Source organism: Chionomys nivalis, chromosome 20 (genome assembly GCF_950005125.1).
Source record: "Chionomys nivalis chromosome 20, mChiNiv1.1, whole genome shotgun sequence".
Classification (NCBI taxonomy): Eukaryota; Metazoa; Chordata; class Mammalia; order Rodentia; family Cricetidae; genus Chionomys; species Chionomys nivalis.
The window spans coordinates 7,559,693-7,576,927 of NC_080105.1; the positions used below are offsets into that span (position 1 = coordinate 7,559,693).

General features: G+C 41.8%; 4 pseudogenes; 1 reads left to right on the plus strand and 3 right to left on the minus strand.

The window, feature by feature from the left end:
• Positions 1 to 17,235, minus strand: part of LOC130862662 (non-receptor tyrosine-protein kinase TNK1-like) — a 618,047-nt pseudogene that overhangs the window by 157,759 nt on the left and 443,053 nt on the right.
• Positions 1 to 17,235, plus strand: part of LOC130863092 (ankyrin repeat and LEM domain-containing protein 1-like) — a 111,465-nt pseudogene that overhangs the window by 34,037 nt on the left and 60,193 nt on the right.
• On the minus strand, positions 1,551 to 3,792 carry LOC130862664 (programmed cell death protein 7-like; annotated as a pseudogene).
• Positions 5,330 to 6,299, minus strand: LOC130862672 (putative olfactory receptor 2I1; annotated as a pseudogene).

Below are 17,235 nucleotides of genomic sequence, written 5' to 3' on the forward strand. Positions count from 1 at the left end.
AAATTCACGATGTCATTGTTTTTTACCGCTGAGTAGTACTCTAATATGTATATATTCCACACTTTCTTCATCTATTCTTCTATTGAAGGGCATCTAGGTTGTTTCCAGGTTCTGGCTATTACAAATAATGCTGCTATGAACATAGTTGAACAAATGCTTTTGTAGTATGATAGAGCATCTGTTGGAGGAATGTAATTTCTTATCTAAATGTTAGAGCATATTCATTTTTAATAAAGATTGCCAACCAGGTTACAAAAGGATTGAAATAATTTATGCTCCAGCTGTCATCAATCTTCATTTCCTTTAAAGCCTCTTAGATTGGTCATATCATATTTTATAAAATTATTATTTATCCATTTTGTTTTGTATATTAAAAAATCACCGTTAAGACAATAATAATTATGCTGAAATAAACATGAATATGTGTACATATTTTTCTATGCACCTACATATACATATAAATAACATAATATTTTCTTCAACTCAAATATTCAAATAATGTAACTGTTGATTCAGTTAATGTTTGGTAATGATTAAGCATGTTAAAAGTTTGTTATTTTCGGACAATGAGGACTACTGAGAACTGAAGAACAATGGCAATGGGTTCTTGATCCTATTGCATGTAATGGCTTTGTGGGAGCCCAGGTAGTTTGGATGCTCACCTTAATAGACCTGGATGGAGGTGGGTGGTCCTTGGACCTCCCCACAGGGCAGGGAAACCTGCTTGCTCTTTGGGCTAAGGAGGGAGGAAGACTTGATTGGGGGAGGGGGGGAATGGGAGGTGGTGGCGGGGAAGAGGCAGAAATCTTTAATAATTAAATAAATAAATTAATTAATAAAAAGTGTTATTTTGACTAATTGGATATGAAATACATTTAAAATTTGAGAATCCTTTCTGATTTAAGGTGAAGAATTTAGTTCTGCTCAGTAAACTTCACAAGCTTATCATGAGCACATTCTCTCTCCTTAAATCTGACGTGAATATCAATTCAATCTAAGCAGCTGAAAACTGTTCACACCTTCCTCCATCACATGTGTGTCTCTGTGTGTGTATGTATAGAGCAGGTGTAATGCTCAACTATGTTCATATCAGCATTATTTGTAATAGCAAAAACCCTTAAACTATAAATTCTCATCAAATGAAGAATGCATAAATAAAATGTAGTATGTTTACATAATGGAGTACCACACAACAGAAAAAATAATGACATCTTGAAATTATCAGACAAATGGATGGATCTAGAAAAAATCATATTGAGTGAGGTAACCCAGACCCAGAAAGACAAATATAATATGTACTCAGTCGTAATAGCTTTTAGAAATACTTCCAGCTGTCATGGGTGCAATATTATTTCTGTGGGATCTTTTATTTTTTTCTTTTTCAAACGAAAAAGTGAAAATGATATTTATTTAGCTTTTAGAAAATTAAATAACAAAACCCAGAACAAAGCAAAACAAAAACTGTAACATGTCATGACTGATCATGTCCAATAACAGTAGCCCTTATTAATGAATATAAAAAATAAAATTTACCATTCATACTTGCTCTTTTCCAAACTTTTACTACATGGATATTTTTAGAAGCTTGAGCTAAGGGGGGTGGGGGGAATCCCAGAGCTACCCAAGCCCCTACCATGTGATTGAGATTTAAAGTCCCATAGGGACACGCATTTCTATTCCTGAAGACCCCACATAGCTGGATCTCTTGGAACTCCAGACTAATGCTTTCATGAGGACACAGGCAATGTCTGTCAGAGCAGGAGCCAACCTTGTCTGGCACTGGTCTGGTCTGGCTTTCTAAGCTCTCCACAGGACAACAGTTCTAAGCTGTCAGCATTCCTGGCAGCCCAGTCTAAAGTCATTGTTATCTTCAGTGGCAGCCTCCCAACTGCACCAAAACTGGGATTAACGGAACTTAGGTCAAACTTTGACCTGTACTCCTGGGAGCTGGAGGACAATTGGTACAGGAAGATAAGGAGTAACCAAGTGTGATGACTGTACTTATCCACCAATATACAACAAATCTAGAGAAAATGAGCAGGCCACATTTCACCAAGCCCCTCAAAACAGAGGCACATTGAGTGAGCCAAGGCCCCTGTCCATGCTAACAACCTCAGTTCATCTAGGCCCTTTCCCGAAGAACCTTATTAATCTGTTTCAAAAGGCACCTCTGGCCAGGGCAGAGACCAGAAAGAAGCAGGACTTCCAGCTAAGACAATGGCGCATGGAGTTTAAGTTGTGCAGAAGACTACAGCGTGAGATGACAGCATCACTAATATCTAGAGCTGCAGTGCTTGCCTGCTGGATCACACTCCTGGAGCGTCTTAATGCAGCTTAACGGCCGTTGCCCAGATGTCGTTGCTGGGGACCGGGGGAAGGACCCATCCTTGGGGAATAGAGTTGCCTTTGGGATGATCAGACGGCACCAGGTACTGATCCCAATCATGCCTTATCTGAAGGAGCGCAGGCAAGGAGTGCTCAGCCTGGAGGTAATACTGGCGGAATGGCTGCAATAGGTGAGCAAGTGGGAACTCATCCGGATCTCCAAATAACTTGGACTCGATTTCTCGTTTCTGAAGTAAAAGTTTCTCTTTCTCTGTTTCTTTTCTAATTCTCTTTTCCTCTCTTCCTCCTGTTCTCCTTCTAGCATAACTCGGAGGGCTCTCTCTTCAGCTTCATACAGTTCAGAGCGCTTTTTAATGAGTTTTCTCAGTCGCTGAAGATGATGCTCAAAAGTCTCATCTGCTGAGGCAGGAGGAGAGACCCCTTTCCTCGCTGCAGCTTCTTTCCTCAGTTTCCTCAACCTCTCTAAAGCACGCAGAATGTCCACCATTCTTTTAGTGTCCGATTGTTTTTTCCTTACTTCAGATAAGACACCATCAGCAGCCACTTTGAGTTCCTGTTCCCGCTTCTTTTCCTCCACTTCCTGCACGCACTTCACCCTCCAGCGGTCAATCTCCTGCTCCCGTTCCGTAGCCTGCGCGGCCTCCGCCTCCCGCTCAGCCTCGCGTTCCCGGGCCCTCTCCCGAAGCCGCAACCGGCGGCGCCGGACCCTCTCAAGCCTCCGCTGCGCCTCGCCCACATAGGCGGCCTGGGCCAGAGGCTGCAGCCGCTAGACTAGCTCCGCTCGCAGTGGCACAGCCTGAGCGTGTAGCGAGGCCCAGGCCGCTCCGTCGGCCTCGGCCTCTCGCAGGGACTGCCCCAGGCTGCGGAGCCGCCGCACCAGGCGAAAAGCGGCGCGCAATCGCGCGCGCACCTCGCCCAGGCTGGGCCCGACGGGTGTGCGCGGTGGCCTGGGGCCGCACTGCCGCCGAGGGTTCCCGAACACCGCCTCCAGCCACTGCTGGTCGCGCAGGCGCTGCAGGACTGCGTCCCCGAGCACGTCGGGCGGCGGCGGCGCCTCGGCCCAGCGTGGGTTCCAGGGCGGCCCGGGGCCTGGAGGCGGTGGCCGCGGACGCTCGCCGGCGTCGGGCCCCGGGAAGGGCCGGCACTGCGGAGGCGGTGGCGGCAGCGGCGGAGGGGGTACCGGGAAGAAGGAACCGCTGCCGCCGCCGCGGGAGGTCTCGGCCCGGGCGCGGGGTTGCAGTGTCAGCGGAGGCTGGAGGAAGGGGGCGGATGACCCCGGGAAGGGGCCGGGCCGCTGGGGAAGAGGCGGCGGGAAAGCCGGGGAGGGCAGCGGCGGGGGCGGACAGCCGAACGGAGCGGAAGGCGGTGGCTGCGGGGGCGGCGGTCCCTGACGGCCCTGGGCGAAGAAAGGTGGCAGGGCCATGTCTGTAGCGCAACGGTGCGAGCTCTGACAGTAATGTGTGTACTTCTTTACGCGAGTTCCGGGCTGTGGGATCTTTTAAAAACTAAAATGAAACTTAAGTTTCAAGATTACTATCTGGTACAATTGCATATAGTCTCTGAGTAGTTGGTAGGGTTTTTCTGAAGTTCTTACTTGAAGATCTGGCCAGAATGTTGTAAGAAAGCACACCATCAAAGCTAGCCAAGCTGGAATTATCTTGAGCATTTTGTAGCTCAAAACCTATCCTAGTGTGGTGGAGATGAGGCTGATACAAGTCTGTTATAGAGCTGGAGGTGTCAAAAGGAGTTGGATTTGAAAGAGAAGGGAGAGACGAAGATCTGCAATTGGCCTACCTGTTTCCATAGCCTGCAGGGCCTGCTAATCCCAGGGAATGCCTGCAGATGATACGTACTGGGATATCAGTATGAAGAAATATTGGGTGAAGAAATATTGTAGGAGAAGGTCTTCATGGACTGTTGGGTAGGGTTTCAGAGAGGAGGGGCTACTACAGTGGGTGTGCTGCTGCAGAACTGGGGATGAGACTGGAGATGGGACTGGGAAGAATGGAGGGAGAGGTAAAGACATTCAGTTAACCGAGCGGCTTCCCTGGCCTGAATGACCTGCAAGTTCCAAAATATTGACCATTTAGCATTAAAAAAAACTTCCATGGAAACACTTGAAAATAAATGTTTTCTTTAATATTTTAAAGCAAATAGTTTCAAATTAACATTTTAGCATATTGTAATATTTACACTGTTTTAGTTAATTACAATTTACAAAAGAATTCAAAGACTTTTAGCATGTGAATTATAAAATAAAGACATGAACTGATATAAGACCATTATATAGTTACTTTAGAACAAAGATTTGTGTGTGATATAACTGGATAGGAAGCAGAAGTCTTGGGGGCATCAGGGACTAGAATTTGCAAAACTTCTGAGATATCGCAATTTAGATTTTCATCCTGAACTAAAACGTAATAGAATGCTCTCTATTGTATTGGTCTCTTTAGTTGTATCCCTTAGTATTTGAAATCATTTCAGAATTAGTAATTAGAACATAGCCCTGGATGAAGAGATACTTTCAAAATGACAAAGATACTCAATATAAATTGGAACTGGAGGTTACTCTCGTGCTTGCCAGTTCCCAGATGAACTTGCAGAGGTTTAATATTACTTATAATTGTTTTGCCAATGTCTCAGGCATATTACTGACGAGTTCCCACAATTAAATTAACCAGTTTTTGCTATTCTGTGTATTACCATGTGGCTGGGCCTTACTGGGAATAATCTGGCATCTTTTTCCTTCAGCGTCTCCCAGACTCCACCTTCTTTTTCCTGTTTGGATTTCCTGCCTAGGTACATTCTGCCCTGCCATAGGCCAAAACAGCTTTATTCATCAACCAATAAAAGCAATATTCATTCACAACATAAGAATGACATCCCGGATCAATAAGTCAGACAGAAAATGTATCAATATTTGTTTGTTTACTCTGGTTCTATATTCATGTTTATTAGTGAATAATTCTGTGTGGTTCTGTTGTTACCTATTCCTGCTCAGAACTTTTCTCAGGCCCAAAGTTCTCCTCAGGGCTGCCTTGACTTTCTTGTTCCGTAAACTATAGATGATGGGGTTCAGCATGGATGTCACCGCTGTATAGAAGAGGGCCAAGAATTTGGCTAGTCCTTCCTGGTGAGTGACTAGCCTTGGGCCTCAAGTAGGAAATAGATGCTGAGCCATAGAAGAGTGTGACTACAAGTAGGTGGGAGGAAGAGGTAGAGAGAGCTTTATGGCGTCCCTCAGGTGAAGGCATCAGCAGCACGGCAATCAGAATCGTGACATAGGAAGAAATAATCAGAAAAAATGGGCTGGATATGCAGAGGACTGCCGCCACAAAGACAGCAGCCTTGTTTTGGGATGTATCTCCACAGGCAAGTGCCAGGAGGGGTGGAAGGTCACAGAAGAAATGGTCTATCTCACAGGGCCCACAGAAGTCCAAAGAAAAAATAAAATTCGTCTGTCCCAACCCTACTATGCATCCCATTCCCCATGAAACCATTGCCAAATGGGCAGATACCCCATGGCTCATTCGGGTTGCATACTGCAGTGGGTAGCATAAGGCCATGCAGCGGTCAAAAGCCATGGCTACCAGTAGACAGCACTCTGTTATTCCAAAGAATGAGAAGAAAAACATCTGTGTGGCACGAACCTCCCAAGAGATCCCTCGATACTCACTCACAAGACTCTGCAGCATCTTGTTTATGACAGAGCAAGTGTAGCCAATCTCCAGGAGAGACAAGTAGGCCAGGAAAAAGTACATGGGTGTGTGCAGGGCTGGACTTGTAAAGATGGCAAGGGCTATGAGTGCATTGCCTGTCAGTGATACCAAGAACATGAGGAGGATGAGGGTGAACAGGAGGAAGCACTCTCCAGGGACTTCAGAGAACTTAGCAAATGCAAAGCGTTTGACAGACAAGCTGTTCTCCAGCCACAGGGAGCAATTGACACTCATCTCCTGGAAGAGAGAAGAGCAAGTCATTAGAAGGATTCTTGCAGGTGGGGGAAATTATTCAATTTAATACTTAAGATCCTCAGTTAAGTCAGAGACAGAATCTTCATCTTCAGCCATAAAATTAGTGTTTACAAACAAGTATTTATCGTCACAGAGTTTCATATCTAACCTTTTTCTCTGCTTACCACATCAAGTGATTTTCCAACGTGTACTGAACATTATACTGAGTGACTCAGGACTTAGGACAGGTGCTGTACCCTTGTATTCCCAGCCCTGATGAAGCTGAGGCAGGAAGCTTACCATTGGTTTGAGTTCAGCCTCACTTGTGGAGTAAGATATCAGCCAAATAAAAGAAAAGGAAATCATTACTTGTGACCCAATTCTTTCTCCATGCTTTTCATTGACGTGTTATCAATGTCCCCTTGAAAATCTGCTCTCCCACCAACTCTTATCTATGCTTTCCTATTGCTGTGGATACTCTCTCTCCACCCATCTCAGAATGTAGTAGGGCCAGAGTATTCTGTGATTTCTATGGCTAATATTCATATACGTGCCTTAAAACATAATTCCTTCAGCCGGGCAGTGGTGGCGCATACCTTTAATCCCAACACTTGGGAGGCAGAGGCAGGCGGATCTCTGAGTTTGAGACCAGCTAGGTCTACAAGAGATAGTTCCAGGACAGGCTCCAAAACCACAGAAAAACCCTGTCTTGAAAAACAAAAAAAAAAAAAAAAAAAGAAAAAAAGAAACATCATTCTTCAAGTATGACTTATATTTATGTGAAGATAAAATCAAATCAAATAACATCTTAGAGAGCAGGCTGGTCATGAACTCACAGAGATCAGACTGCCTCTCTTTCTAAGTGCTGAGATTAAGAGCATATTCCACCATCACACAGCAATTTCCATATCTTAATAGTTCCCATCTTTTAATAGAGCATGCTTTCTTTTTTTTTTTTTTTTTTTTTGGTTTTTTTCGAGACAGGGTTTCTCTGTGGCTTTGGAGCCTGTCCTGGAACTAGCTCCGTAGACCAGGCTGGTCTCGAACTCACAGAGATCCGCCTGCCTCGGCCTCCCGAGTGCTGGGATTAAAGGCGTGCGCCACCATCGCCCGGCCTAGAGCATGCTTTCTTAGTGAGAGTATCATGGTATGCACACTAAATTTCTACTTTCTTATTATTATTCATAAAATTCTATGAATCAGGGCACTGAGTTTAATAAAGAAAAAAAAGAGTAAAAGAGATGTGGTCTTGGTATGTAGTACAGGCTGGCATCAAATTCCCAAATTCCCTGCCTCAGTCTCTGGAATGGTGGGGTTCCCACAGTAAGTCATTGTGCCTGGCATGATAGAAATTTCTCTTTAACCTTTCACTCAATGGACCTCACATTACAATTCCATCAAACTGCTTGGATTTTGCACGTGTAGTATTTATACACTTCATTTTCTCTTTGTTCATTTTCTCACTGTATGGCTTCTGTGTCCTTGCTTCATTGTTTATCTATCTAGGAAACTCTTCAGTTCCAGTATAACTTTGTCTTTTTTCTGAAAATCACACAACTCTTCCACCTAGCAGTCACACTCCACGCTTTTCTCACTAAAACTGATAAAATAGCATCTACCATTGTGTTATTGATTACTTCTCATTTCCTTCTGAGTACAGCCTTATACAGAGACTGTGTACGGACTTCACTTTCTATCATTATATTTTCCATCTTTAACAATCCATAAATTCTCATGTAATGAGAAGTCTCCCAGCATTCTGTTCTGTCCACTCCACCTATCTAAGCTGCTGTCCTATCAAAGGGCCAAGGCAGTTTTTTTGTTATTAACCAATGACCTTCCTCCATCATAGAGTGAAATACAGGTTCACTCTGGGAAGACTGTGTATCAGTTAAAATCTTAGTATAGACAACAATGCAGATAACACTGTTTAAACTCTGTTCTTTAATTTGACCACTTATTAAAAGGGGCTGAGAAAGAAATCTATTCCCCCATGAGACTGCTTTAGTGAGAACTACGTTACTTCCCTAAAATCACTTTTAAAGTGGTCAGGTGCTGAATGCTTACTAGCGACACAGGATATAAACAGGGTGTATGTCTACGCACAGCCATACTATATTTACCTTTGTGTACACTGTATTTTGGGAAAACTCACACCACAGTCGGTAATCTTTGCTCCTATCATTAATTGCTCTCTAAATTATAATTTTTATTTTGTGGATAATGGAAAAGCAAGATTACTTAAAACCTGCATACACATATAAAAATGGTGCCTGCATCTTCTTTCCTGAGAGGATATAAATGTGTATAATGCATTATTGTATCTATTAGATAGATATTTACCTGTGTATGCAGAAGTTCTAAAAACTTAAGGGTAGAGAACATGTGGGCTGACTTAAAGTTCTGATGAGCACGAAGCAGGAAGTCTGGGATTACTTGGACTCTCAGGGAATTCAGATCTTGTAAAAATAGCCAAAACACTGGGTATTCTGTTGTGATGCTTTTTATACTTACTTCGAAGTATTATAAACTTTCCTGTGTACTATATTAAATTCAAATATCTATATTTCTCATGTATTTTGTATTGACAAAATCCACATGTGACTGAACAAAGGAAAATAATCTAAGAAGCCAACCCAGAAAGAGTTATGTTTTAAATTTGAAATATTTTCTTAAATACGCTGCACTTAGTAGTAGTTTCTATATTTGTATAATAAGCTCTCCATATACAGAGTGTGGTCTTGAATCTTAATTAAATTTTCAGGAACTCAGTTTAGGAAATGCAACCAGAATGATATATTTTCATCTCAATCCGTGGAGAGAAAATTATTTACTCAGAAGGAGTATCAAGATTCTTGAGAAAGAAATAAGGGTCAGAGTGCTCTGGTGTAAATATCCTATCTGCCTCTCACCTGTTACATTTTCTTGACCTTAATTTTGGAATCACTGGTTCCTTGTAAGCACTACATGTTGTAATCTTCCCCATCTTTCTAGTTAAGCAATTTTAAGTGGTTTTATACCAATAATCAGCTCTATTTTATACATAGGCCTTCAGTGTTATAATGTGTGCCTTAAGAACTGGTAAGGTCTGGAGGTTCACTTGGCAACTAACTATATGCAAGAGATGGTGCACGAGATGAGAGGATTTTGATATCTTACAGTCTTGGTTTTGCATGATACACTACACATCTCAGAGCCCCAAGTCAAGCTCACTATACGTTGTTCTGCTTTGTGAATGATACAGGTGAAAAACATCATTTCCCAGAGTCAGAAGGTTAGAAAAGTTCATTGGTGGATTCGGTTCCTTGTCTGATCTTATAAGCTATGACACACTGTAAGATACTGTTTCTGAAACAGTGCATTGTCTGCAGGTAGAAACTGTCAGGAAGTGAAAGAATTTCTGTAGATTGAGCAGGAAAAGATAATTAGGATGCTTACTCCCATTTTCCCGGTTTTACCACATTCACTCACCAAGGACCACTTACCCAACTGAATTACACTCTAGGTCAACCCAGTAGAAAGAGTAGGATCGCTTGATTAGATTACAATGTACCATATAACTTGCGTATCACAGTGACAAAATGAATTCTAATTTACCAGGAAACAAGTGATTAATAGCAATAGAAAGCTGTTTTCTGAGGTGGATGCTGAAGTCTGCACAAACTATAAAAGTCTTAACAGAAGCAGACAGTAAGTAATTAGAATAAAAATAACAGGAAAATGTTTTGAGTATTAATTATCCTTTTATATACTTTAATTCACCCTCCACAGGCCCGGCTTGATAAATTAACTGTGCCACCTACCTCCAATCACAGTACTTGAAGAGATAATTAAGTAGTTTCTGCTTCTGATAAGCTACTCCAGACTTTCTCTTCATCCTTTCCTTACTGCATACAGGGGACACACACAATCTCCATCCTCATCTCTACATTGTTTTGAAAAGCTTTTGTTATCATAAAAAACCATGCCTGATGTCAACAAGATTGTGTCTCAGGAGAGAGGACCATGTCCTTCAAGGCAATGTCCCAGTATCACAGATGCACACACACACACACACACACACAAAAACCCACAAACACACACATTACTACTCATAGAACACTTCTTCTTTTCTGGAAAACAATGAGATCTATGCATATTATACTAAAGTTCTTCTGTGTTCCGAGTCATTTCCATTTTACTCTCCCCAGGAGACTCACACTCTCTTCTCACTGGTGAGTATCAGGAGTCACTGCATTGACCTCCTGAGAGTCCTTATGTATAGGCCATAGCTCTGGGCAGAGCAGCCTCACTCTGCAGCAGCCCTTTCTCCTGAGAAATAGTTCTATCAAAAACATCTGAATCACCTCATCCACAAGGAGGATGTCCCAGTAGCCTAACCATCTTTCCACTGCATCAGCTTTGCCACAGGCAAAAATTGGGAGCATGGGGGTTGGGACACGATGAGGGCAAGGGGAGAGGGGGAGAAAGAAGGGAGAAGGGGAGGACTGGGGAGAGCTTGGGAGAGTGGGATGATTGAGATGGAGGAAGGGCAGATATGGGAGCAGGGAAAAAGATATCTTAATTAAGGGAGCCATTTTAGGGTCGGCAAGATACTTGACTCTAGAAGGGTTCCCAGTCCCAGATGTCCAAGGGGATATCCCCAGCTAGGTCCTTGGGCAGAAGAGGAGGGGTGCCTGAACTGGCCTTATCCCATAGCCAAACTAATTAATATCTTGAATATCACCATAGAACCTTCGTCCAGCGATGGATGGAGATAGAGACAGAGATCCACATTGGAGCACTGGACTGAACTCCCAAGGTCCAGTTGAAGAGCAGAAAGTGGGAGAAGATGAGCAAGAAAGTCAGGACCGTGATGGGTTCATTCACCCACTGAGATGGTGGGACTGATCTAAGGGAGCTCACCAAGGCCAGCTGGACTGGGACTGAAGGAGCATGTGATCAAACCAGACTCTCTGAATGTGGCTGACAATGGGGGCTGACTGAGAAGCCAATGATAATGGCACTGGGATTTGATTCTACTGCATGTACTGGCATTTTGGGATACTAGTCTGTTTGGATGCACACTTTCCTAGGCCTGGATGGAGTGGGGAGGGCCTTGGACTTCCCACAGGGAAGGGTACCCCACCCTCTCTTAGAACTGGAGGGGAGAGGGAGGGTGAATGGGAGAGTGGGAGGGAAATGGGAGGAGGGGAAGAGGTGGAAATTTTGAATGGTATTACTTATACAACAAAAATTAAAATAAAAATAAAAAAGAAAGTGCAATGACCAAATTATTCATCTGTTGTTTTCCAGTTGTATCAAATCCATCATTTCTTTATTTCTCTTTTAATTAAAATGGATTTTTCTCTCATAAAATATGTACTGATTACAGTTTGTCCTCCCTCTACTACTCCCCCTCCCTCTCCATCCTCCCTCCCCACAAGATACACTCCCTTCTGTCTCTCATTAGAAAAGAACGGGTTTCTAAGTGATAACAACCAAACATGATGAAATTAAATACAAGATAAGACAAAAACCATCACATAGAAGCTGTACAATGAAAAATCAATAGAAGGAAGAGCTCAAGAAAAGGCACAAGAACCAGAGACCCACTCATTTGCACATTCAGGAATCCATGAAAACACTAAACTGAAAAGCTATATTATATGCACAGAGGACCTGGCGCAGACCCGAGTAGGTTCTGTGCCTGCTGCCACAGTCTGCGTTCATATAAGCTTTGCTCAGTTGGTTCAGAGCCTTCTTCTCTTGGTGTCCTGCATCTCCTCTGACTTTTCCTCTTTTTGCCTCCTCTTCCTCTGGGTTCTCTGATCTCTGAGAGGAGAGTTTGACGAATATTTTCCATGTAGAGCTCTGTGTTCCAAGGTTTTTCTCTCTGTGAAACGTCTGTCCGTGTGTCTCTGAATTTGTTTCCATCGCTGCAGCAGGGAAGCTTCTATGATGATGACTGAATAAGGAAGGCTCTGATCTATGAGTGTGGCAGAATATCTTCGAGGGTCATTTCGTTCTTACTTTTATTTTTGCTTTTGAGCATTAGCATTTTTATCCTAATCCCTGGTTCCTGGACACTCAAGCAATGCCGCATAATCAAACCATACATTGGATAATTACTCCCACAATGCACTGCATTGTGCCACTGTTGAGCCTTAGTATATCGTATAGGCAGGATAACAAAGTTTTGTGGCTGGGCTGGTATATCCATTTCTCATTTGGTAGCCTGTAGAATACTTCCTGTACCAAAGATATTAGATCATGGGGGTGAAAGTTCTACATAGGCACCAGCTAGATGTCTCCAGTCCAATGAGTTGTGTGGGAATTGTACTCTATATACATGATGTGAATTTTTTTAGCTTGAGATTTTGTGGGATTCCCAAAAGCTGGAGATGGGGTGTCTCTGACACTTTTGCCTTCTTTTGGAACTCTTTTTCCTCTGCTGGGTTGTCCTAACCAGCCTTAATATGAGGGTTTGGATCTAGAAATAAAGCATCTTTTTATATACTGTTCAACTGATATTACTGGGAGGCCTGCTCTTTTCTTAAGAGAAGCTCAGGAGCCATGGGTCTCGGGGAGAAGAAGAGGGGGATGTTAGGAAGAGTGGATGCTGTGGTCAGAAAGTATTTTATGAGAGAAGAATAAATAAAAAGAAAATCAGATGTATCCCTAGTTACCTACTTGTTATTGCTATGTCCCTCAAATTTGCCCACTCACTTACAAATTCATTGATGGATTAGTTAACTGATAAGGTAAGTGCATCATATTCTGTCACCTCTCAATGATGCTGCAAGGTTGGAACTAAGCCTTCAGCACAGGAGCCTTTGGGACATTTTAAAAGAGAAACCATAATAGGAACAGGTAAACATGAAGGGCTAACTTTATGCCATAACCAGCTCTCATAATTAAGTGGTTAAGAAGGTATCCCTAATAGATAGATTCCTCCTTTTTGAGAGACTATAGAGAATCAGTAGGAGAAGGATGCTCACGAGTCCACAATTGTACTATTAAGGATGTGGAATGTTAGTATAATGACTATACTTTACTCACTATATTTTTTAAATTTTAGTTTTGAGATTACAATATAATTATAAGAATTTTCCCTCTTTTTCCTCCTTCCAAGTCATCCCATACACTCCTTCCTGCTCTCCTTCAAATACATGGTCTTTTCTTTTACTAATTGTTATTGGATGCACATATGCATATACATTTCTGAATATAATCTGTTGGGTACATATAATGCTACCTGTGTGTTTTGTTTTGTTTTGTTTTGCTGACTGGCACTGGACAACAAATTCATATGCTCTTCCCTGGGGAAACAATTTCTTCAGCTCCAAGATTTTCTAGTTGCCTATAGTTCTTTGTGTAGCGTTGAGAACTCATGGGCTTTGCCTTTTTCGGTTTGGCATGTCCGTTGGTATATGCCCTGTATTCTTGACCACAATACTTCACTTTTGTTTTTATGTAATCAGTAATTGAGGGACTGTGATTTTAAACTTAAGTATCAGAAAAAGAATACTTTCTATTCTTTAGTGTCTGAAGTTTTCAGATCTTCATTTTCAGAACATGCCTTCACCATGAATGGCACAGTGGATTAGTGACCACCCAGTTGTCAGGAGAGTCTTCTAGCACTGTTACTGTGCAGTCAATGTCTCTCTAGATGAAGTGGGCTCAGAAAGCACTTGCTGGACTGCAGTTGCTAAACCTCTAAATTACTGCTGAAGATTGGAAAGCTTTGATGTAAATATATAAAAAGGGAGAGTAGAGGAATAAGGATAGGAGTTACGTAACAAGAGATATCAACTGTACCAATGTCTATGAACAGTGTAAAAGGAGCTGATATTGACTCAGGTTCACTGAGGCTGCTCTTGTTTTGGTAAATCTGGTCAAATGGATGCTTGACATTATATGCAGTTTTATCTTGGAAGAGTGCAACATGCAGTTTGACTTTTGAATGTTTATGACACAATGGAACTCTAGTAAAGTCCTAGTATCTGTAACTGCTAGACACTTTCATTTTAAGTGATCTATGATCAGATACTAGAGTATAACCAATGGCATAAGAAATATAATTAGCTTTTGCACCTAATTCTTGGCAGAGAGCTCATAAAACTTTTTGAATATACCTAGTAATAGGAGTGTCTTTTGTAATTCACAAGGAAACCCCTTTGCTCACATCAGAAATTATGGCAATGGGATGATCTCAGGTGAGTTCCTCTACATAGCTTCAGTGTGAGAATGCTCGATAGAAGGAAACTCATGATAAATGTTTGCAATTTTCATTGGAATTGGAAAGTAGACTGGGTATGTCTGCCAAAATTCTAAACAATTAATTTTACGAATTTCTTGTTTTGTACACTTGTCAGAATTCTGGGAGGATGATGTGCTCAGAAAGGCACAAAATACACAATACCCACTTTCCAAAGCCTGAGTTTTCTTGTATCTTTCATTTGGCTATTCTTTCATAATTACCCAGTAAATATTACAATAATAATAATATACTTAACTTTGATATAATTTAAAACTTTTCACTAAAGCTCATCAAAAGACATATAAAGGAAAGACACAGTATAGATGAAAAATATCTGCAATCTCCATCTCTGCAGACGGTACATCCAAATAACCAAACAACTTTGTCAACTCCCCTTGTTCCCTTTCTGCCCTTTTGTTTTTTCTCCCTTTATCTCACATGTGTCCCACTACACTTTTCCACTTCCTCAAAAATCTTTTCTTTCTGTTCCTGTAGTCCTCTTTCTTGTTTGATGACCTATACCAACACCCATACACATGTATACACCTGCAAAACATTAAAAGCTAGAACTCACATATGAGGGCAAAATGAAATATTTATTTTTCTAAGTCTCAGTTATCTTGCTTAATATAATAATTTCTATATTCATCCATTTATACAAATTTTAAAATTTTGTTTTTCTTTGTAGTTGAATGAAATTTTATAAGATATATGTATTACATTTTCCTTATTCATTATCTGTTGCTGGATACTTAGACTGATTCCATTTTGACCCTATTTCCACCCTATTATAAATATGAATGTACAAGTATCATGGTGGTAGGATTCAAGTCCTTTGAGTATATGCTTGAAATTCTAGCGATAGCAATAAGACAACATAAGGGGATTAAAGGGATTCAAATTGGAAAGGAAGAAGTTAAACTTTCATTATTTGCAGACAATATGATAGTGTACATAAGCGACCCCAAAAACTCCGCCAAAGAACTCCTACAGCTGATAAATACCTTTAGTAGCGTGGCAGGATACAAGATCAACTCCAAAAAGTCAGTTGCCCTCCTAACACAAAGGATAAGGAAGCAGACAGGGAAATCAGAGAAGCATCACCCTTCACGATAGCCACAAATAGCATAAAATATCTTGGGGTAACTCTAACCAAGGAAGTGAAGGATCTATTTGACAAGAACTTTAAGTCTTTAAAGAAAGAAACTGAGGAGGATACCAGAAAATGGGAGGATCTCCCTTGCTCTTGGATTGGGAGGATCAACATAGTAAAAATCGCAGTTCTACCAAGGGCAATTTATAGATTCAATGCAATCCCCATTAAAATCCCATCAAAATTCTTCACAGATCTTGAGAGGACATTAATCAACTTTATATGGAAAAACAAAAAACCCAGGATACCCAAAACAATCTTATACAATAAAGGAGCTTCGGGAGGCATTACCATCCCTGACTTCAAACTCTATTACAGAGCTTCAGTATTGATTTTTTTTCTATTTATTTATTTATTTATTTATTTATTTATTTATTTATTTATTTATTTTTATTCTTTTTTAATTAAAATTTCCACCTGCTCCCCGTTTCCCATTTCCCTCCCCTCCTCCCAAATATTGCCCTCCCCCCACTTCCCTCCCCCTATCCCGACTCCTCTTCTCCTCCCCCCACTCCATTCCCCCTCCCTCTCGATACTGAAGAGCAGTCCAAATTCCCTGCCCTGCGGGAAGACCAAGGTCCTTCTATCTACGTCCAGAAAGGTGAGCGTCCAAACAGGCTAAGCTCCCACAAAGCCAGTTCATGAATTAGGATCGAAACCTAGTGCCATTGTCCTTGGCTTCTCATCAGTCTTCATTGACCGCCATGCTCAGAGAGTCCGGAATCAACCCATGCTTATTCAGTCCCAGACCAGCTGGCCTTGGTGGGCTCCCAATAAATCAGTTCCACTGTCACAGTGGGTGGGTGCATCCCTCGTGGTCCTGATTTTTTGCTCATGTTCTACCTCCTTCTGCTCCTCATTTGGACCTTAAGAGCTCAGACCGTTGCTCCAAATTGAGACTCTGTCTCTACCTCGATCCATCGCCAGATGAAGGTTCTAAGGTGATATGCAAGATATTCATCAGTATAGGATAGGGTCATTTCAGGTTCCCTCTCCTTAGTTGCCCAAGGTACCAGCTGGGGACATATTCCTGGACACCTGCGAACCCCTCAAAAGTCAAGTCTCTTGCCAACCCTAAGATGGCTCCCTTAGATAGGATATATACTTCGCTGCTCCCGTATCCATCCTTCCTATATCCCAACCATCCCAAATCCCGAGCTCCTCCCATCCTCCCCTTCTCATATTTCTCATCCCATTTCCCCTTTGCCCCATGCCACCTCACCCGCAAGTTCCCAGTTTATGCCCTGGAATCTTGTCTACTTCCCCCTCTCCATGCAGATGACTATATGATTTTCTTTGGGTTCACTTTCTTATTTAGCTTCTATAGGATCACACATTATATGCTTAATGTCTTTTATTTTATGGCTAGAAACCGATTATGAGTGAGTACATCCCATGTTCCTCTTTTTGTGTCTGGGATACCTCACTCAGGATAGTGTTTTCTATTTCCATCCATTTGCACGCAAAATTCGAGAAGTCATTGTTTTTTACTGCTGAGTAGTACTCTAATATGTATATATTCCACACTTTCTTCATCCATT